Raw genomic sequence first — 24,317 nt, 5'->3', positions numbered from 1 at the left:
ATTGTTGTACAACTCTGAGAATAAACTAAAAAACACTGAGTTGTACACTGTAAATGGATGAATTGTATGGTATGTGAATTATAATCTAAAAAACTGTTACAAAAAAGTTCTGGTTAAAATTTAAAATAATGTAACAAAAGTCCCTCTGAACAGAGTTCTGAAGGAGTAGGGAATTAAGCAGGTAAGAGTCTAAAATCTGGAAATCAGGACTGTGTCTTTTTTTTTTTTTTTCCGTATCTTTCTCTTCTTTTTACTCTAAAAAAAGTTGACAATAATAACCTGCAAATTGCAGAAAGTGGTGTGGTTTTTAATCTACCCAGCCCATCAAACATCATTTTGCATTCCTCAGACATCATCCTCTCCCCTTCCCTTAAAATCCTAGATGAAAATTCCGAAGATGATGCAAGAGGCCCCAGAAAAAAGAATCCCAATCCAGGTTCCCTCAGCAGGTGAGTGAAGGCATTCAGAAAATAAATTAGGGGAGAGGAGGCTCCTAGCTGGCCCTGTTCAGGTCTGTCCAGCAGACCCAGTGGAAGGGCCTTATGCATGTTACTGTTCCATCGTCCATCAGTCACCAAGTAGGCACAGTTCTCAGACACCCTGAGCCAATGGGAGTACCAATTGCCTGGCTGCCCTGTACTCCAATTCTGGAAGCCTGTCTCATATTCTGTCCCATCCACCCATGTCCAGGGACCATGTTAGTCAGTGAAGCCAATCCAGGTGTCCACAGATCATGTGTGTTGCTCGAGAAATTTCTGCTCCTCCCAGGAGCTGACGGCCACCAGGTGAGCATTCTGCAGCTGGCAGTATTTCTCAGCCTAGGGCCAGGTCAGTCCAGAGGAAGAGAACCAGTAGCAGCCGCCTTCATGCTCCAGCAGGTACTTTGAGAATCATTGCTCTTGAGAGCAGCCATCTGGCAATTCAGGGAGTTCAGGTCTTTGGACAGTTGTTGGACTCTCAGGAGTATTTCAGAATAACCTGCTTGAAGTTCCTGCTGCTCTTTCTCCAGTGTGCTCTCCAGAGAAAACACCTTGTCATTCAAGCTACGGGCTGCTTGCAGTTCTTGCTCCTGGGTTTCCACTACAGCTTTCAGAGATGCTATTGTTTCTTGCAAACTGCCATCCTGGGAGTGCAGTGCCTGGACCTCAGCCACTGTGTTTGAAGTGAAGTTGCTGAAAGTTGTTCTCAGGGTCTCCAGGTCCCTCTGAATCTTGACATTTTTGGATCCAATCACACAGATGCCGTCCATCAGTAGAAGGCTGAAGCCCAGGGAGAGTAGGAGGGTAAAGGGTCCAGAGCAGAGACACTGCAGGAAGGCTTTGAGAGGAGGTGGTCCATTTCTAAATCCCTGGCTTTTCTTCTCACTCTCCAAGGACTGGAGGTCTTCATGCTTCATTGACGTCCTTGGACCAACTCTGAGGCTGTCAGAGCTGAAATGGAGGCAGGGCCAGTGACCAGGCTGGGGCTGGAGTTGGGGGGGCAGGGGAGGCTGGGACTAGGCTGGAGCCCAGGATTGTGTCTTTTAAACTGCTGCAGGGCACATGTTTAATAAAGTTCTGTATGTAGCCAATGTTAAAGGCAATCACAATAAAAATGATGGAAAGCTCTTGGAGCCAAATAATTAATCAATTTGCAACTACGTGGAAGAGAAGATGTTATAAAACCATTGACATCTCCAAGAGTGTAAGCATTTGAGAGGCCTGTCAAATTGTTTTTTGCAGGGTCCTTGAGACTCAGTGGGGAAATTGCTTTTTCTAGAGATGCCCTGGAGTTCAAATAGCTGACAACCAGGCCTAGAAAAATTAGAACTGCTCTGAATATCCTCCAAATTTCAGCATACCAGAAACCATACCAGGGCTCAGGACCCAACTATAGGATCACAGAACTCTCTTGCTTTCTGCAAATACCTTAGGACTACTAACAAGGGCATCGTATTTGGGGTCAGTTTTTGAGACTAAAGTCCTGATCTCTGTACCTTGTGGAAAAACCAAGGGGCATTTTTTTTTCAATGATTTCCCCCCCCCCCAATAAAATCCCAAAGTCTGATTGTGATCCAAATCTATGGGGTTCATCTAGAAGCAAATGGCTGCGGGGATCATTGACTCTGTTTGATAACATAATGAGTAAATTGTTAGATAGACTAAATCTGCACGTTAGCCAGGTTTGAATTTGGCCTTGCATAAAACTGAAACTAAATAAGAAACATGCTTTAAACTTCATGGTGTAAATATCTGTCAGGATGCTAGTCTAATTCAAATAATTTTCACCAATGGGTTAAATATAAACCTATAGCAATTTGATTTCTCTGCTGATAGGAGTAGGGTGGTTGATCAGAGAATCAGTATTATTTATATTTGTTCCCCCAAACCTTAATTGTGTAAAACACATATACTGTGCTTTATGGAATAGATTCATTCCCACAAATGTCCACATGTAAGATCAAAATTAAAAAAGCATTTAAAATGAATTTTAGGGTCCTCATTATGAAAATCACAGATGGGTTTTCATGGGGGAAGGTTCTTCTAACAAACTTGAAAATTTTTGCAAAGATACTAACATACAGTGGTCTGTTGAATAGTGTAAAGAATACAGCTCAACTTTTGGTGCTGCTAACTGTAAGCTGCATTTAGTAGCTGTCTTCCCATCCTAAGAACTCTGTTACAGCCAAGCCAGTCCAATTCAGGTCTCCTCAAGGATTCTTAAACATACTGATAGTAAAAGATCTGACTGCTTAATTTGGAAGGTCCTAGGTGGTGTTCCTGTGGTTAAGTTAGCAGGAAGGGCTTCAACACCACTTTTATTAGAAGGACTCTATATTAGGCTGCCAAAATTACAATGCAGTGGTTCTCAAATTTCAGAGGGCATGTTGAAAATGCAGATTCTTGGGCCCCATGCTCAGAGAGTCTGATTCAGTAGGTCAGAAATGTGTATTTTTAAGTAATCCTCAATAAGGATTCTGATGCAGGAATTCCAGGCACAACACTTTGAGAAATACTTAAAATGATAGACTCAATCAATGTTGGAACTCCTACATGGTCTCTAATAATAGCTAACATTCATTGAGCCTTTTACTATATTTCACACCCTGTCCAAAGCATATTTTATATATTGTCAGTATTTCTTACCATCCCATGAGGTATATACAATTATCCTCATTTTACAGATATGGAAACTGGGGCACAGAGATATTAAATAACTTGTCCTAAGGCCTACAGCTAGTAAGTAGCAGTTTTGTTCTTGAACCTACACACATAACCACTATGTATTGCTTAGTTCTGAAGGGGGACATGGATGAGGCATTATAGCATCCACTACAGAAGGACTGGACTCTGATATAACCCTAGCCAGGAGTCACATCCTGTGATCCTATGGCTTTAGGGGACTGGTAAAGTCACTGCTTCCTGCTCTGTCAAGGGGCATCTTTAGTGAGTATCCCTGCAGTAGTGCTGCCTTGGGATGCCATTCTTCATGGCCACTGGCTACTCCAAATATCTGAAAGACCTTGACTGACAAGTCCAGCTAATCCACCATCCTTCTTTAAGCTTCCACTTATATCCAGTAGTCTCTGTGGGGTCTCCCAGCCCAGTAACCTTCCAAGTAGATATCAGGGCCTTGAGTTCTACCATAGGCCTCTGCAGACTTAATCTGGATACAGCTGTACCTTGTCTAATCTTGGAAAGCAGGAATTTGTGAATATTCTGGAGATCTGACCCTGTCCCCTCCATTACATTAAGAGCATTTTGACTTACGAGAGTGCTACAGGCAAAGCAATGAAGTGTCTCTCAGATACACAATTTTATAATGTTGTGTTGCCCCCTGGTGGTCATTCCGCTGATGTGCAAAATAGAACCCAGGAATTTGATTAATAAACTACTTACCCGGGAAAAGACATCTTTAAAGCAGGTTTTTTTTTTTTACCCCTGCCCCTTGGAAATAAAGAAAAAATGTCAAAGTTTCAGTTTAGGTTATCTTTATATGAATTATTCCTCCCCTGGAAAGTCTTCTATCACTCTTCTAAGCCCCAACTCAGATGTCTCCTCTCTAAGAAGCCTTCCCAAGCAATCTAACAGTCAACCCCTCCTTCTTTTGGGCTGCCCTTAAACAGTGCTGTGTCCTTCCAGCCATAGCCTGCATTGCACTTAGGTGAACTGATTGCTTTGTGGTGTGTTTGACTTGGCTGAGCTCCTTCGAGGTAAGACCTTGTATTTATGTTTTGTTTTCCTTGGTCTTACTTAATGTCCCCCAAAAGTATTGTGGGGCTATTCTAACCATTCATGTCACTCTACTTCCTACCTTTTAAGTATTTCTGGATCTCCCACACAATTCATGTGAAGGTCCCTTCTACCTCTTAAGATTTTGTTCTAACTGCACACAAACACATGCACACATACTTTCAATTTTACTAAAACAATGTAATGCAAATAGCCCATGATTAAGCAAAATATATACAAATATAGATTTTTCAAATAAAGTGTGAGAGGTCATGGTTTATAAAAGACATCAACTTGGGGTTGCTTTAACCAAAATCCTAAAATATTAAGATTAAAAGGGACTTGGTCCACCTTCCCTCCCAAGACAAGAATCCTTTTGATTCGATGTTCTTAGCACTATTACATGTGCTCAAAATATTGCCTGGTATATAGTAGGAGCTAAGTAAGTGTTGAATTAATGCATAACCTAAGGACCAGATGTGATTTATATATATATTTAAGAATACAGACATTGTTCCAAGTTCTACTCCACAGTGTAGGCTGGGAGGACTCCATTGGGGAGATTGCTGTTGGCTTTAGTAACAATAGGGGGAGGTGCTTGTTCTGTTTAATTTTGGTTTTGCTTTTTGGTCATTATTGGAGAACAAAAGGCAAACAATATTTTCTGGTGACAATTGCACCCCTTTAAAAAAATTGAATAACCAGTAAACCTCCTGAAGGAAAGTATCTTCCCATCTCCTTCAGTCATGGAACTTTCTAGAGAGGTGTGTGAGAGGAGGGATATTCTCTCACAGTTCCCTTATTCAGAATATTCTTGCTCTCCCCCCTTACACCTTTGATCTACACTCATTACTCCACCCAAAGCTTCTGGTCCACTTAGTCTCCTAGTGGGTAGACAGGGTGCCAGGAATGGTAATTATAATTCTCACACAGTAAATGACAGATCTATTGGATAGGGGTTAGATTATGAGGTTCATACCTACTTCTTCAAACTCAACTCCTTGGTGACCAACTTAATGAAGAAGGAGGAGAGGGTTTTGACTGGGCTCTGGGTTCATCACGCAACTTTTAGGGGATCAAGAAGATGCTTTTCTGTGGCCAGAACTTCTCTTCCCCAACCTATTCCTGTATCATAGAGACCAATGCCTCCAATACTAGGATGGGATCTATATTTTCAATAGAGAGCTCCTGTTGCACCTACTTTTTAATTAAAGCTGACTCTAGCTAATGTCAGCTGCCATGAAAGGAACACAAGCCTTCCCTCAAATGAGTCACTTTTGTTGCCTGGCACACTGCCTTGTCAAGTTCCAAATGCCATTGTCTGGGACAACTCTAAACAACTACAAAGCACATCAGTGCCAAGAGCAATGGGCCCTATTACTTCAGCAATTTGAAGCCTAGATGACAAAAGACTAGAAAACCAGAGACCCAGGGCAATGCTCAATGTGAACCAAAACAAAAATAAACTCTGCATTTTTAATGTTTTTATGATTATAAATCTATGAGTGTTTTAAAAAATTAAAATGTACAGAAAATATAAATATTAAGAATTATCCACAACCTGTGATATTTATTGTTTTCTTCTGTTAATTTGTGTTTTCAATTTTTTATAATGCACATGCAGTTTTAAATAGTAATAATAAATAATTTAAAACAAATCATTTTAAAATTTAACATTATTTTGTATTTATGTTACTTTGCTAGCAAATATTTCATTAAAATCAGAATTCTGAATCCAGAATTCACCAACAAATAGAAAAGGGGCAAGACAGAAAGAATGTGGGTAATTTGCAATGAAAGTCTGGGAAAAGTTACCTAAGTAGACTTAGGGCATCCTGACTCACAGTACCTGCTGCGTGCTGCAAGGTGAGTGGAAGATCTGTTGGATGAAAAGACCAAAGGAGAGCCAAACATCTCATGCTCTCTTCGAACCCCCTCAATATGGAATCCAAGATCCAGTGAATGCCACTCTTGGATTTTGGGAAAACTACATCTTTTGTCTCTCTGGTGGTCCAATATACCCTTTCCAGTATACCAGGGCTGGAAGCTACTGGTATTTATTTCCTGTCTACCCTGGATTTATCCCCTGGGCTTGAGAATATATGGGTCACTGGGATGTTGAGTAATGATAAACAGTTGAGAAAGGCCAGGAGTAGCAAGAAGCAGTGAAAGGAGTACAGCTTCATGGAGAAAATAGAGGGAGAATACCATGTGATTGATAACCTCAGTGACTACAGATAAAGTGCTGGGAGATATTCATGTCTTAAGATATAAAGTTCATGTCCCAAGCTTATTTTGGCTACCAGGTTCCCATGTTCCTATTGGAGTAGGCTTCATGCTGACCCTAGGTATGGTATAGAGTATGGTTTGGGGTGTCCTGTAGATTTTGTTGATATAGAGTAGTTGCCAGATTGTAAGCTAATACAGGGCGGCCACCAATCTGCCATGGAATTGTATATTCTAATAGGAGAGAGTAATACATTATTTATGACCTGTAGAATTCTGTAGAAGTCCCGTAATGGAACATCATGCTTGATATAAGAAGTTTGGCAGTCAAGATTTGCTTCTAGGATCTAGATGCTGCTTCCTAACAGGCTGTCAATCATTGATTAATGTGCAGAGGTCAGTGGAGCATGGACACAGCAGACTGTGAACAGTGCTATACAAACTTGGGATATAAATTGAGGCACCAGTCCGAATGTATGTTCTTGGAAAGCTGACATGTCTGGGGAAGATTAGGGCTCCAATACTAGAGTCAGTTCAAAGACACTTCTGATAGACTGCAATGAAATGTTTGCCATTTATTCTGCAGGCATCAAGTGAGAAGTGAGTGAGTGGTTTAAAGCAGAGAAAGAAATACTCTGTTTTCTGGACAGGTCTTGTTACAAGGGGGCTTGGATAGTGAAATAGAATAGAATGTTTCTGGAGGTGAGGAGACTGGTCAGGGAAATACTGCAACAATTCAAGCAAGAGAGAATGAGGAAAAAAACACACAAATAGCTGAATTAGGGTGAAGTGACATGGTTGTGGACTCAAGCTGTAGTAGTGGAGATGGGTGGAGGAGGGGGGTAGAGTTGAGAGTGTTTTAGACTTAGAAACAAACCAGAGTTGGTAACCAGATGGAAGGGAGAAGGATGAGTGCAAAATGATCCTCAGGTTTCTATCTTGGGTGACTGGTTGGATGATGATATTATGAGCTGAGATTTTAGGCACAAGAGGAGGAGGAAATTTGGAATAGGATATGAAACAAGAGGAGTTAGGGAAAGAGTTTAAAGGTCTTTGAGAGGGTCTATTGGCCTTCCAAGTGGAGATTTCTAGAGGGCAGTCAAATACACAAACCCAAGATCTGAAGAGGGCCCTGAAGAACAGAGGGAGCACAATAGGGAAAAGGGAGGAGGAGTGGCTGAAATGGCACCTTGGGTAACTTCATCATGGACACATCAGAGTCAACCAGTTAAAACACAGCCCTTAATGTGTTTTATATGCCAGATATAACCCTGCATACCAACCTCTATAGTAAATTCTGAAAACCGTTATCCACAAAACAGCAACATAGAGTTTAGTGCTTCAGAAGGTAGGCATTAAACAAATATCACAATTAAAGAAATAGTTACAAAATATTTAGCCAGCAATTCTAAGTAGGGAAAGTATTATCAAGGAAAATATAGCACTATAGGGGCATGTAGCAGTAAGGATCTACCAAATGTAGGGTGAGAGGTATAAAAGCCTTCCCTGAGAAAGTGGTATCTAGGCTGTGAAATAAAGGATAAGTAGATGTTGAGAAGGAAAAGGGAAGGGATAAAATCTTTTGCAGGAGGAAGAAATAGAGCCAGTGAAAGAGCCTCAGAAGGAGTAGCCAGAGAGGTAGAAGGACAGTATGGCAAGAGAATATAGGAAAGCTAAATGAGGAATAGGATGTTGTGAGATCCAAACCCAGAGGTAATCAAGTGTTGTTATCCCCTTCTGCTGACACGGTCACCTACAGCACCAAATATGATCACCACCTTCCACATGAATTTTGGTTTTAGCAGGACAACCTCTTGGCCAAGAACTTCTCTTCTGAGCAGCCAGTTTGCTAGGAACTAAGGGTGTGGGGGAAGGATTTGTCTACAGAGGAGTTTGAGGAAATTTGGGGGGTGATAAAACTGTTGTATTTCTTGATTGTGGTGGTGGTTATAATATTGTATGTGTTTGGCAACTCAGAGAAACACAAAAAGTAAATATTACTGATTTAAAATTCTAGCTAAGTAAAATGTAACCAATAAAAATAATATAGTCTCAAAATAAAACATGCACCTTATTTGCAAAACTAATAACATGTTAGTTTTTAGTGTAAAATAATAATAAAATGTTACTGAGAGTAAAAAAGGAGACAAATGAATAAATGGAGAGCTATTCCATGTTAGTGGACTGGAAGAGTCAATATTTTAAAGATGACTTTTCTCCCAAATTTGATCTATATATTCAATGCAATCCAACAAAATATTCTTTTTTTGCTTGTGCAAATTGATAAACCAATTCCAAAATTTATATAAAATTCAAATATCCAAGAAAACAGAGATTCATTTGAGGAAGAACAAGGTGTAAAGTCAGTATAGTGATGACAAAAACTTATTTGAATATAAAACACTTGCTTAAATACTTGTGGCACTGCAGAGTATTGGAAACTGACTATTTTCCAGTCTTGGAAAAACTGGGCCTCTCTCTCATATCATTCCTGGTGAACTTAAATTTGAAGTTTTTTGAGATATAATACAGGACTACATATTCATGACCTCAGATTAAAGAAATATTTACCAAAAAAGATACATAAACAATATCCAGAGAGTAAAAATTTATAAATTTCACTATATTCAAACAAAGTACCTTTTGGGCAAAAGACAGCATATATAGAATTTTTTAAAATATGAGAAAACATATTTAAAACACATAACTAACTAACAAAGAACTCTTACCCAGAATACATGAAGCACATCTACATACAAATTAAAAAGAGAGAGGTGACCCAATACAAAAACTATAATAAAAAGTAACTATAAGATATTTTTAAAAATCCATATGGTACTCTAGGGCTGAGAGACAGTACCCAAAGAAGGAAGCACTTGGAAGGAGTTTGGAACTCCTAATGGAATAAGGTGCAGGTCAGTCCTCTGGATAATGGAGAAATGGGCTAGTTGAGGTAGGGCTATGCTTATCTACAGTTCCTGGACAAGTAGAAGTCAACCCAGTGCTCAGGATGGCCAGGAAGGAGGTGATAAGTAAATGGTGACTTGGATGTACAGTGAGTGGGCTGAGAGGATGGAAACCTCCAGGCAGCAGACAGGCTGCAGTCAGGAATTTCAGAGGGCTTGCAGAGAGAGCAGCAGGTCAGTGTGGACCCTCCAGGCCAAAGGTGGGCTTGTTCTGGAGTCTGCAGAGGGAATTAGAGCACTAGTGTGGGCCAGAAGCCTTCAGGGACACAAGCAAAGGTGGGAGGACTTTGGGCATGCCTGTTGGTTGAGAGGCAATCTGGCAATGGCGCCAATGGAAAGCCTTAGTGGTTTGGTTTCTGGGTTGAGAGGGCTGCAGACAGATTATTGCCAGATGGAGGCTGCAAGGTCATTAAGGGACCTTAGTTTAGGAGCCCCCGCTGCTTGGGCAGAAGTCCACAGGGGCATTCCATCCTGCCACTGCTAGAAATTGAAGGAAAACCTTTTCCTCCTTTGATGTCCCTCTACAGCCATCTATTGAGAAAGCTTAACATCATACTCACTAGAAAGGAGAAATGCTGTTTTGAAAAGTTTTATTTTTCAATTACACTTGACAGTCAATATTCTTTTATATTAGTTTGAGGTATACAGCATAGTGGTTAACAATTATATAATTTACAAAGTGATCCCCTGATAATTCAAGTACTGTACCCACCTGGTACCATACATAGTTATTACAATTTTTTAAAATCACAGAGCATATATTGAAGGACATATTTCAAGCCGAAAGGCAATAAATTGATAACTGACACAAATACCATGGAATAAATCTAACAAATTAAAGACCTACAGGGAAAAATTAGGAAACTCTATTCAAAGATACTTTGATAGGTTGAATTGTGCCAACCCCCCCCCCCCAAAAAAATGAATATGTTTAAATACCCTCAGCACCTCAGAATGTAAACTTTTTTGGAAACAGCATTATTGAAAATGTTTAATAGAGAAGAGGTCATTATGGTGAACCTTAATGTAATGTACAGGTATCCTTATGGAAAAGGGAAATTTCGACACAGAAACAGACACACATGGAGGAAAGATGATGTGAAGACACACAGGGAGAAGACAAGCCAAGGGGAGAGGCCAACAGATCCTTCTCTCACGGCCCTCAGAAGGAACCAACCCTGCCAACACTTTCATTTTGGACTTCTAGCTTCCAGAACTGTGTGACAATAAATTTTTGCTATCTAAGCCACTAAGTTTATGGTACTTTATTATGGCAGCCCTAGCAAACTAATATAGATTTCGGTACCGAGAAGTATGGTGTTGCTGTAACAAATACCTAGAAATGTGGACGTGGCATTGGAATTAGATAATACTAGAGTAGGGTAGGCCCTTAATCAATATGACTGGTGTCCTTATATAAAGAAGGAATTTTTACATAGGTATGCACATGGGGGAATGCCATGAGAAGATTGGACTTATGCTGTCACAAGCCAAGGAACTGCCAGAAGCTAGGAGGGAGGCATGGGACAGATACTCCCTCACAGCCCTCAGAAGGAATCAACTTTGCTGACACTTTGATCTTGAACTTCTAGCCTCCAGAACCATGAGACAATACATTTCTGTTATTTAAACAACCCAGTTTGTAGTACTTTGCTACTGCAGCCTTAGGAAAATAATACAGATACTAATAACTTCACGAAATAGAAAAATATGCTATGTTCACCAACTGGAAAACAGTATTGTAAAAATGTTACTTCTCTCTGAATTATTTTAAAGATTCAATGTAATCACAAACAAAATTCCAGCAATCATTTTGTGTGGCATTTAACAAGGTGATTCTAAATATTATGCAGTAATGCAGAAGGTCAAGAACACCAAAGAGGAATAAGAAGGTAGAGGACAAACAGTCCTCTATTTGCACAGTAGTTGAGGAACCTCCAAGCTGGAACTGTACAAAGTGAGAATCTTAATCATCAATAGAAAAATATAATGTTCTATGAATGTAAAACATTTTGTCAAAAGTAAAAACTCTTTTACATGTATATAAAATTTTAAAAAAGTAATAAAGCTGTCATTTAAAGCATTAGAAATACTGCCAATTAAAGTATCCAATATATGATAATTCCTTTAATGTGAAGTTTTGTTTGTGGGTGTGTTTTTTTTTAATTTATAGTATCACTGTAAAACTGGAAAGAATACAAATACCCCTCATTATTAGAAATAGTGAATATATTCTGAACAAGTAATTAAAGCTAATAACACCAAAATAAATGACTTTCATTATAGTGAGCAAAATTAATGACTTTCATTATAGTGAGTAAACAGTCTGATGTGCATATGAAAAAGTTTAAGAACAGGCAAAACTAGTGTTTAGGGGTGCAAATAAAGATCATAAAAGTATCAATAAAAACAAGGTAAAGATTTTTACAAAAGAAGCACTTTAGGTTTGATGGAATGGGGGAGGTATTCCAGAAGGGGCATACTAAAGGTTTACAAATTACAAGTGTCCTATTTTTTAAGTTATGCAGTGGTTACACAAGTGTATGTTCAATTTACTGATACACATTTAATACTACCCTTAAATTAAAAATAAAAACTTAGATAGACAGTGAGTGAGAAGGGGACACAAGAAGCATCTGGGTGGCTGTAATGTTCTATTTCTTGACAAACACGTGTGTGTATTATGTATAACATATATATTTCACAATAAAATTATCTGATATTTATATAATATGTGTGTTTCTTGTATCTTTTCTTTTGTAATCCATAATAAGCTGCTAAATATTTGAAAAACAATGCAGGCTTTAGCCCAGTTAAATGAATTGGAGGAATTCCCAGCATCATTTCTTTAGTTTGGGGGTTTGTTTTTGTTGCTCTGCTCGGTAAGCTGAAACATGACTTTGAATGTGAAACTTGCAGACAAGGCTAGGAGGCCCAGTGAAAAGAAAAACTGGAGAAAGAAAAGGATGAGATCTGAAAAGTAGAAACATAGGCATTGCCACACACCAGAAATACATTCACTTTTTTTTTTTTTTTAATATATCTTTACTGATTTCAGAGAGAGGAAAGGAGAGGGAGAGAGAGAGACAGAAACATCAATGATGAGAGAGTCATTGATCAAGCCCGCAACCCGGGCATGTGCCCTGACCAGGAATTAAACCCTGATCGCCTGGATCCCAGGTCAACGCTCAACCGCTGAGCCACGCCCTGCCGGGCTACATTCACTTTTGATCAAGGTCCTTTGTGCAGTCTAAGGGTGGGCAAAGGCAGATTATTCAAAGTCTCAGACCTCTCACTACTTTTGCTGTGCGTAGTGAGATACTCAGCTGGTGGCTGCCAGGATTCTTTCTAGACTTACCTGCTCATCACATCTTGCTGATTTCCTAGATGATCCCAATGATGGGTCAGTACAATAAGCCCTAACTTAACATCATCATTGGGTTCTGCAACTTTAAACGAAACGACATAATGAAACTGATTTTACCACAGGCTAATTGATACAAAAAAGAGTTAAGTTCTTATGACATCTCATCAATGTTATAACAAAACATTAAATGAAAATGATGTTATTTAAGGACCTGCTGTAGGAGGAGCCTGTTTCTTTTCTGTAGGATGAAGAAATCTCACCTAATTACCCTAAGTTCTCAGTTGGTGTGGTGGGCTCCATGGAGAATTTGCTACTTAAAGGAGCAAACAATATTTAGAACATCAGGAGCTGCTGAGCCTGGGACTGAGGCCCTCCAAAAGCTGGGAGACACTGCCTTTGGCAAGCCTCTGGTCATGGCCACTGACCAGGGAAGACACAAAACCAAAGGACAGGCTGCTAGGCTCAGACATTGATGCCATGGTCACTCTCTTCCATAATACAAGCACCAGTTAAAATTTTCAGATAGCAAAATTAGTGTAAAATGGGGGGCCTCTCCCTCATATTTTTCTGACCCTCACTGCAAGAGGTGACTACTACAAACACTTCAGCCTATGCTCCATGCAGAGCTAGATATTTACATGTGTAAGTAAAGACACACAAAAACATGTTTTTCTATTCATTTTCCTTATATGGAGTTAAATTCTACACTACACTAAAACGAAGGCTCCTCCTGTATTGGAACATTCACAGTGTCTCTTCGAAGTCTACCCAAAACAGACCCTCCCTGCCTAAAACTGGGGACTTCTAGTGGCCTCTGCTCAGCTGTGGCTAGGAATGGCCTTGGCTACATTGCAGACTTCTGTCCATCCCTGCATAGTGCTGAATTTGGAACTTGACAGTAATCCTCACTCTGTCAACCCCACAAAGCTCTTAACAGGACACAGATTCTCCCCTTCCTCCACAGAGAATATTCGAGTCAGTCACTTTGCCAGTCATTGAAAAGGACATGAAAGACCTGCTTCATTCCCCACAGACCTGATTTATACTACTTTCTTATGGTGAAGCAGAAATCATTTTGACTGGATTCCCAGAAACACTAACCCTTAACCTTAAAAAGACCAGCAGACAGATGGATTTGTCTTCTCTCTCTCTGGATGGGCCTGATAGCCGCCAGGAAAGAAAGTTTATGGGTTTGCCCAGCCAGGCGTGGCTTAGCGGTTGAGCATCGACCTAGGATCCAGAGGATCGGGGTTCGATTCCTGGTCAGGGCACATGCCCGGGTTGCTGGCTCGATCCCCAGTTGGGGGCGTGCAGGAGGCAGCTGATCAATGACTCTCTCATCATTGATGTTTCTATCTCTCTCTCCCTCTCCTTTCCTCTCTCTGAAATCAATAAAGATATATTAAAAAAAGAAAGAAAGAAAGAAAGAAAGAAAGAGAGAGAGAGAGAGAGAGAGAGAGAGAGAAAGAAAGAAGGAAAGAAAGAAGGAAAGAAAGAAAGAAAGAAAGAAAGAAAGAAAGAAAGAAAGAAAGAAAGAAAGAAGGAAGGAAGGAAGGAAGGAAGGAAGGAAGGAAGGAAGGAAGGAAGGAAGGAAAGAAAGAAAGAAAGAAAGAAAGAAAGAAAGAAAGAAAGAAAGAAAGAAAGAAAGAAAGAAAGAAAGAAAGAAAGAAAGAAAGAAAGAAAGAAAGAAAGAAAGTTAGTTTATGGGCTTGTTAACCAGGCACATGATACCTGGGTACAAGTCCTCTTGTTCTCCTCCAAAGAGGGATATGGGCAGAAGGGTAGAGAAAGGGTAAGGCTTACAATCAAAGGTCAGCAAGTGCCCTGGGGACTGTACTCACATCATGTAGGCATTATCCAGCACTTTTACAAGCTCAGGATCAGCTAGTTTCCTGTACCCACTCAAGGTACTTTACCTACCACTCTCTCATAAAGATGGGGCTTCTCTACCTCCACAGATGGCCTCGAGTATCATAGACAGCAAATAGTTTTAACCAGTGTCTATGTCTTGGGGGTCTAATGTCTCAAAGATAAGCTGCAGGCCTGCTCTAATTAAAGGGGCGGAGAACACAGAAGTGCCCCAGGCAGCCCAAAGTCAACCTCAAGGAAGTCTCTGACTCCCAGCAGCCCTCCAGCAGGTAATTCTGAACCCTCAGTGCCCAACATGCTGAAATGGAGTAAGTCATTAATGTGAAGGATGACAGTACACATGTTCCCATGTGGATGAAGAACAGATGAGGTTGGGAAAGCAGTTTTATAGGCAGGCTGGCAGGAGAGAAGAATGTATGTTCAGAACTAGGAGTGTCTAATTAGAGACTTTACAACACAAGTCTTTTCCAGTGAATGAACTTGAAACATCTGTGGAAAGTGGAAGAGGCACAAGGTATCATCTGAGTCCTATGAGGGCAGCTCTTAAGGTTGGGGGTTTTGATAGAAAACCATGGGATGTGTACTGAGCTGTGTGGCCTGGAAAGGTTGAACATTCAAAGTGCATTGCATGGAGTCACAGAACCTTCCCTTGAGTAGGAATAATATGTATAGGGTTTAGGTGGCTTTTTCTCTTTTGGTTTTTGTTTCAGCATTATTTTAAAGAAATTCAAATTTAATTGTGGAAAACTGACAAAATACTGATAAGCCTTAACCAAGCAACTTGTTTGATGAGGAGAGCAGCAAAAGTTGTTCAGTGCCTCTGTGATACAATTTATCCATTCCACTGTTGATGCAGGTTTGAGTTATTGCCAGTTTATGATCATTAAAAATAATGCTGTTATAACCACCCTTTTACATGCCCTTCATGACTTTTCTTGGACATACACAATAATTTCTGTGGTATATATACCCAGGAATTGAACTGCTGAGTTATAGGGTATGCATTTGTTCAGTTTTAGTAGACATAGGGAAGTTGTTTTCTTAAGTGGTTATACCAACTTCACTTCTCACTGGCAGTGTGAGAGAGTACTGATTGCTCTCCATCCTCCCCAACACTAGGTGTTTTTTTCTTTCATTTTAGCCATTCTGGTGTTTATGTAAAGGCATCACCTTGTGGTTTTATTTTACAGTTCTATAATGATTGATAGAGATTTCATATGTTTATCTTCTATTCTATTGAGTTAGAATTTAATATTAAATTCAGAATGCCACTGGATTCTGACCTTCACTTGTGCTATGAATCCTGGAACTGACAGAAAGCAATCATAGCCCCAGTAACTTGGCCACTCTGATGTGCTCAGAGACAAATACCTTAGAGTTTAATGCTCTTCCCCCATTAGTATACAAGTTACTTGAAATGATGCTACAATTAAGATAATTATATTCCCCAAATTCAAAATCAGAAAGTTGATTAGACAGCCACAACTCTCCTTATAAATATATCTTTCTCTTTTTAAAGATTTTTGTTGATTTTTAGAGAGAGAGGAAGGGAAAGGGAGAGAGAGAGAAACATCGATGTGAGAGAGCAACATTGATCTGCTGCCTCCTGCATGCCCCCTACCAGTGATAGAGCCCTCAACCTGGGCATGTGCCCTGACTGGGAATTGAACTGGCAACCTTTCAGTGCACCAGATGATGCCCAACCAACTGAGCCACACTGGCCAGGGCAAAATATATCTTTCCATGACTGTGAGGCACCCAGCCTCTTCCTGTGCCCAAACAGCACTCATTGTCCCATTTTCCCTCACTCACTATCTCACCATATACACTGAAGTTTCATTTTCTAGGTGTCTGTTCTACCTGTTAATTATCTGAAGATCAGGCCTCCTTCCAGGGCCTGCACATTTGCCTCTTTGACCCAAGGCTGAGAGCACCCACACCCATTTCCAAAAACATAACTCTACCTCCTGTCATCACTCTTTAAGCAGCTGATAGCTTTTAAAAATATCTAAAAGGTTCTCATGCCATCCTGATTAGAGAGGCAGTGGGTAAACATGGATCCATGTTCCTTTGGAGGCCAGTACTCTTATATAAAAATGGCAAAGCGTTCTTTACAAAGTTTTTGTTAATGCAATACCTTTATCCTCCTGAACAATTTCCCCTAAATAGAGTAGGAGTAATTTCACTGTGCATATTCCTTAGTCCATGAAGACAAGGATGGCAGAGCAGCTATAAGTAAAGTGTGTGGGGGGAGGGCATGGGCCTAGGCTTTTGCTTTCTCAGCACCCCTTCTTCCTTCTCAGTGTAGTGAGCCATGGCACTCCCCCCAAAATTCTATGAACTCTTTGGAAAGCCCTGTGTTGGGAGAACCTACCTCATATTCAGGCCTCCCTATTATGCTTCTGCAAAGGTATTGGACTTTAGTTTTCTGCTTGGCTTTCAAGCACTGCCAATAGCACGTGCCCTCCTGCATCCCTGGTACACCTCACAATTGTTTTTCTGTAGTTCTCATAATTGAGGACAAGCAAGTCATGATGTCATGCAAAGGCCAGATTCAGTGCTCAGGAACATCCATCCACAAGCCTCTTGAGCTGTAAATTGGTCTGGAGTTTCTGAATTCTGTGATGAGAACTGAGGCAATAATATTTGCCCCACAAGGATGCTGAGCTTGGACTTGCATTTCACAGAGGTGATTGTGTGTGATATCCTCCACCTGGCTCTGAGTCAGTACTCAGTGGAGACTGGCACCCACACCTCTGGACAGGGAAGGCTTGGGACATGTGAGGGGCTGAGGCGAGGACTTTGTTCTGGGAGGGGGGGCTTTCTGATGGTGTGAGGGACTGAAGGGAGGCCTATTTGGGAGCAAAGGGATGCTTTCTTTCTGACCCACAGAAGAGGATCACTCCAAAGTTCTAGTGCACAACCCTATAAGACCCTTTCTCTTGGCAAGGGCTTTCCCCTTCACAAGCTAGTTGCCAGACTATAGCCTTTGAGCCAGGTGTGTCCACGTTGTGCACTAATGCTGCCATGACCCCCATGAGGATAATTTTAAAGTTTTTGAGGGTAAGCCTCTCTCATTGGGACAATTTGAAATCCCTGCCTTCTACTGCACAATCTGTTTTTGTGGGATCTAGTATGACAGACTCTTCTCCACTTCTTTGTTCCCTCCCCCTCGATTGGAGTTGCTGGGTCATAGGTTACACATATGTTCAACTTTAGTAGATCCTGCCCAACAGTTTTCCAAAGCAGTTTTTATAAATTTACCCTCCCACCAACAATGTATCTTCAAGTTGTCTCACATTCTATCCAACATGTGTAATGTACCACCATTCTGGTGTTGTGAGTGGTGGCTTTAATTTGCATTTGCCTGAAGACTAACACAATTGAATGCATCTTCATACTAATACAACACTGTCTCAGTTATGATTGTCCTGTTAAGAGTTCATGACATCTGGTAGAGTAAGTTCTCCAGCTTTATTCATCTTCAATATTGTTTTGCCTACTCTTTATGTTTTGAATTTCCATATTAGTTTTAGAAAGAGATGTCAAATCCCACAAAAAGTCTCAAATTTTGAATAAGATTGTGTTCAATATGTAGTTTAATATAGGAAGAATTTATACTTTTGAAATAATGACACTTGTAATCCATATTTATAGTATGTATCTCCATTTGTTTAGAATACCTGGTAGCCCCTGGTAATTAAGCACATCTTGCCCGGCCAGGCGTGGCTCAGTGGTTGAGCATCAACTTAGAATCCAGGCAATCGGGGTTAGATTCCCAGTCAGGGCACATGCCTGGGTTGCGGGCTTGATCCCCAGTTGGGGGCAGGCAGAAGGCAACCGATCAATGACTCTCTCATCATTGATGTTTCTATCTCCCTCTCCTTTCCTCTATCTGAAATCAATAAAGATATATTAAAAAAAATAAGCACATCTTAATTGGTACAGAATATTCCTTTGATTCCAAAACTATAGCAGTATCACTAACATTTAGATTAATCAGAGTCTTTACTATATGCATTTCCCATTGTCTTGGGAATTTGTGTATCCATTTCTTAAAGCATTTCTCACACTTGAGCATGCATCAGGATGGATACTCTATAAAGAGGGCTTATTAAAACACAGATATCTGGGCCCCAACTCCCATGTTTTCTGATGCAGTAGGTCAGGACAGGGCCAGAGAATCTGCATTTCTAACAAGTTCCAAGGTGATGCTAGTGCTGCTGGTTAGGGAACCACACTTGAAGAACCCCTGCCTTAAAGAAATGCAGAGGAAATATATTGGTCCAGACCCTGTCCTTGGTGGGGAGGATGCAGAAAGGTGTAACTGTGGTCTCTTTACTCCAGAGTCTCTCAGACTGGTGTGGGAAACAGGCCCACAAGCAGGTAACTATAATGCCCTATGAGTGATTTTTACCTGTTAACCTGGGAGCTCAGGGGAAGCTGGTTTTTTCTTAGGCAAGTAAAAAAAAAAAAAAAATAGTGGTGTTTAACTGGATGACTGAATCCCTACTGAGTAAGTCTCAGAAAGTTTTGAATGTATAACTGTGTTCATAGTAGATAAAGATGAACATTTGAGCATAAATATAAGGTAAGGAATTGTGAAATATACTTTTGTCTTCCTTTTTCACCTTCTTCTTGGGTATTTAAACAATTCGAAACCATATGAGTGTGCCAGTGGTTTTTCATGCCTGGCATATTTCTTTCTTTCTTTATTTTAACCTGGGTATCTGCCCTGACTGAGAATCAAACTCACCCCTTTTGGAGTAAGGGTCAATGCCCCAACCAACTGAGCCACACCAGCCAGGACACAACCCACACTTTTTTTTTGTAAAAAATCCTCACTCAAGGACATTTTTTCTATTGCTTTTCAGAGAGAATGGAAGGGAGAGGGAGAGAGAAAGAAAAAAACATCGATGTGAGAGAGACACATTGATTGGTTGCCTCCCTCATGAGCACCAACTGGGGATCGAGCCTGCAACCAAGTTATATGCCCTTGGCTGGAATCGTACTTGGGAACTTTCAGTCCATGGGCTGACGTTATAACCACTGAGCTAAACTGGTTAGGGCCATGCCTGGCATATTTCTATTGGTATTATAAACCAAATCACGGTTGTTTCAATACAAAAATGCTATTAGGAACTGGGTCTTCATTAAGATAGAGGATAGATTGCTAAATGTCAGAAATATTATTTTATATTTGTGTGTATGTGTGTTCTTTGCAGAAATGATGGTCACTTTCATTTTGATGTGGTAATTGGGAGATGATGGAACACCTGAAATTTTGTCATCTACCATTTAAATGAGATTTCGTGCTTTATTAGGTAATCCATCCCTTTCTTTCTCACAAGCAGCAAAAGTTCTCCCTGTCCCCTACACTATTTCAGGATGAGAGATGGGATGATTTGTTACTCACCATTAGTCCCACCTCCTGAATTGGAGTGGGCAAATAGATCTTGAGGTTTGCTGGACCATGGCTTGGTCGCAGACCAATAAGGCTATCTTATCTACTTACAAGCACTTGGGAACTGATTCCTCATGAGAATTTCTTTGTTTCCAGCAGAGAATTTTCCAGAAGAAAAAAAAAAGCTATGAGCAGCTATGGAGAACTGCAAAAATGCCACAGTGAGGAAGTTCCTCAGTTAAAGTGAGAATAAAGCTACAAGTTGAAGCTCTTGTTAACTTTGTTAGTTTTGTTGTCAAATATTATCTGAGTGAACTTTTATGCATTTTGTGGTGAGATGTGAGTATGAGCATCACAGAGTATAAAATTAAGCAGTTGGACAAATGAGGGTTTCTCCATTTGGGTATTTGTATATAAACTGCAGTAGTACTTTTTGAGAAATATTAATGGAATGGCTCTGGGTAATTTCCTGTCTTTTCTGTTTTTGCTTTAACTGAAAAAGATATTGAGATACAAAGAGATAATAGATAATTCGTTCAAATAGAGTCAGAGTAAAGTGAGAGTGAACCATTTTGAGCTTTGCAACCATCTTTTTGGTCATTGTTCTGTGGAGGAGAGGAATTTTTAGTTTGGGTGTTAAATCACTGTTGGTGATCTTTTTTATTATAACACTAATTATTATTGTTGTTTTCTTTAGGGAACTATATACCAGTTAGCAAACAAGAGTGGGAGAAGAAGTTGATAGGTGCCCCCCAGACTGAGAGCATAGCTTTTTGAAAGACTTTGAGCCAGGAAGGAGATGGGGTTATTGGAGCTGTTACAAAAAGCAATACTTCTAGTGTAATTAAAGCATAGTAAACAGGATAGAGAGTGGTGATAGATAAAATCAGAGAGATAGGCCAGGCATGATCACTCAAAACCATATTGGATATATAGAGGGTTTGAGACTTTATCTTGAGATCAATGGGTAGGCACAGGAATGCCATAGTAAGATTTATATTGGTAAAAGGTCATTCTGGCTTCTGTGGGGAGAATGGATTGGAAGAAAGCAACAGCAACAAAAAAATGGATTCAGGAAGACCAGTAGGATTATTGTAATCATCCAAGAGACAGCTGATGGCGACTTGGATGAGGGTAGTGATCAAAGAGGTGTAAAGAAGTGGACAGAGTCAAGACATTTTTAGGAAGCATGTCTGATGAGACCTGATGTGGTAGACATGGAGATGTGCATTCCAGATCCTCTTTCAAGTAAGGACTTGATGCCCAGCTGTGGGGGTGTTACTAGTAGACAGCCTCCACATATCTTCTCTTTCAGAAGCTTGCTTAGCTCCAGAAAGCCACCATGCTGGATATCACATCCTTCCCTTGGTAGCCCACATCTGATGACTGAGCAAGGCAGAGGCATAAAGGTCTGGCTATTTGGGCCCAACAGGAGGAACTCCAGTGGGCAATATTTGGTCTGGTGGGCAATATTTGGTCCTGAGTTTCATTATGGGTTGGCCAAGACTTTGCATCACAGTTAAGCTTATCTCTCTGACCAATCCCACTTCCTTCCATTTTCCTTCACAGGAAATGATCCATGATAAACATCTTGTACCTTCAATTCAATCTCAACCTCTGCTTCTATTGAGCCCAACCTGTGACTGTTGAAACTAGAAATGGAGTTCTCTAATAAAGCAGGTGATAAGATAGGCATTTGGAGCTGGACCACTCACCACTCAGCTTGCAATGAGAACTTCATCATGGATAGTAGGTAGAGCATTGACAGCTTCTGAAACAAGGTGGTGGTACAATTACTAAAACTTTCATTGGTGGTGAATTAGGAGTATATAACAATTGGAAGCATGAATATCAGTTGTGTGAAACTTATATACAAAATAGTAGTTTTGAAGTCGTTTTGAAGGGATAAGGTGGCTATTGGTAAGCATTCTTGATGATCAAGGGAAAGATAATGAACAGCTGAGAGTGAAAAACAGGCAACTTAAAGCCAAATGTGAAAACCAGAAGGCATCTTTGGTATAATACAAAGAAAAGCTCATCTTTTGTAGTGACAGGGCAAAGAAAGCCAAGTAGAACAAGCCCATAACTTAATAGTCAGAGTGGCTAAAGCTTAGAGACAGTAAAACTCCAACTAAGGGAGGACTAAGACTCTGACCTGTAGGATAAGCCACCTCCTCTCTTGATCAGTAGACTTATAACTAAGGTTAAATCATAGCATAACCCATCTGGGGAATAATCTAACTTACTAGAAAGGAAAAGAAATATATCCTGAAGGATCCCAAAACTTAGACTGTCTATAGTAAAAAGAGTTGAGGGAGTATGGATAAGACTATATTATAAGGGTGCTTGGTCAGGGGGTCATAACTTAAAATTATATAAGCAAGAGTTTATTGACTTGGTAGTCCTCTCCTAAGATACAAGATTTAATACAATGGTAATGACACCAGTAGATGATGCAAACTCATTATTAGGAAGGTTTTCAGAAGCATTGAAAACATAATGACTCATGCTAAGTGAACTTGAAATACAAAATTATTGTGGGGTATCATAAAGGAAGAAATTAAAGGACTTAGGGATATAGAGATGCTGAACTAGATGTACTATGGATAGACAGATGTCCCTCTTGATAATTACATTCCAAGCAAAAGACCAGAGGACACAACATTTACCAAGGCCATAAAGAATACACTGATGAGGGAGGTACTGGAATCACTAGTAAGTTCAGTAATGACTATCCTTTGTAGGCCATAGATGACTGTAGGAGATTATGTTTAAGAGCTTGGCTTGTTGATAACATTGGAAATATAGGACCCTGGAGCAACAGAGGCAAGGTGGCAGCTCTTAACCACCAGTAGCCAAGGGTTCACATTATCATGATAGTCAAGGTCACAAAGGCATATAAGGGGGTGTAACATCTAAAAAGTTATGGGGATGATTAATAGAACATGATGTCTCTTTGGGGAAATAAATGAGCAGCTGACAAGGATACTACTCAGCCTGTGCTCAGGAGGCTGAGGGCAGTCACTCAAATATAAATGGCACAAACCCTTGCTCAATTTCCAGACCTAAGCCAGTTTTTAGACCCTAAACCCACTGAGTAAAGAAGAGACCATGTCCCTACAACAATATGGTAAGTATACACAGTAATGACTCTTCTTGTCCTTCTCCAAAGGGACTTGTGGTCATTTACTCAGATACCTGTCCACTGAGGAAAAAGAAATACTCAGACATTTTAAACACTGTTGGACACAGAGACTGTGTTGACATTGATACCTGGAGATATGCAGTCATTGTGGCCCCACTGTTAAAGTGGGGGCATACAGAAACCAGGTGATAAATGGAGTCTTAGCCAAATATTTGGGGATTTTCCATAAATCTTTCTGCTATTGATTTTTAGTTTAATTCTTTGTAGTCAAAGAGCATACAATGTCCATGAATTGGAAGACTCAACATAGTAAAGATGTCTATTTTCACTCAATTGATCTATATGTTTCATAAAATTCCTACCACAATCTCAGCAAAGATATTTTATGATACAGATTCACTTATTTTAAAATTCATATGGATAGGGAAAAGCTCTAGCCTAATCCCCCCAAAATGAAGATGAAGAATAAAGTTTGGGGAATCACTCATCCTAATGTTAAGGCTTAGTATAATAGCTACAGTAATCAACATCATGACATTGGCCAAAAGACAGACCCATATACAAATGGAACAGAATAACAAATGCAGAAATAGTTCCATATAGATATACCAAATTAATTCTTAACAAGGTACAAAATCCAATGGAGGAGACGTTGCCTTTTCGATAATTAATGTAGGAGCAATTGTGCATCCATAAGGGGGAAAAAGTCTTCAAACTAAACCTTATACTTAAACAAAAGGTAACTCAAAATGGAATATGGACTTAAGTGTAAAATACAAAACTATATCACTTCTAGAAAATAAAAAAACAAAAGAAAATCTTTGGGACCTAGAACTGGATGACATGTTCTTAGACTTGACATTAAAAGCATGAGTTATAAAGAAAAAATAAACCTGATAAACTGAACTTAATCAAAGTTAAAACTTGTGATTTTTAAAAGACCCTTTTAAGAAGATAAAAAGACAAATTACCAACAGGGGGTAAGTGTTTGCAAATCACATATCTGACAAAGGATTTGTATCTTAAATATATACAAAGAACTCTCTAAATTCAACATTGAAAACAAATGATCAAACAGAAAATGTACAAATGACTTGCAGAAGACATTTTACCAAAAACCACATACGGA

The 24,317-nt window shown here is 39.9% G+C and overlaps 1 pseudogene across 1 annotated transcript; it reads right to left on the bottom strand.

The window, feature by feature from the left end:
* Positions 1–731: 731 nt before the first annotated feature.
* LOC308551018 (C-type lectin domain family 10 member A pseudogene) lies at positions 732–1,396 on the bottom strand (annotated as a pseudogene). Its single transcript has one exon. The product of its transcript is annotated as a C-type lectin domain family 10 member A pseudogene (transcript).
* Positions 1,397–24,317: the final 22,921 nt, after the last annotated feature.

This window comes from Miniopterus schreibersii (genome assembly GCF_964146895.1).
Source record: "Miniopterus schreibersii genome assembly, chromosome: X".
Taxonomy (NCBI): Eukaryota; Metazoa; Chordata; class Mammalia; order Chiroptera; family Miniopteridae; genus Miniopterus; species Miniopterus schreibersii.
This window is presented reverse-complemented; position numbering and strand designations above follow the sequence as displayed.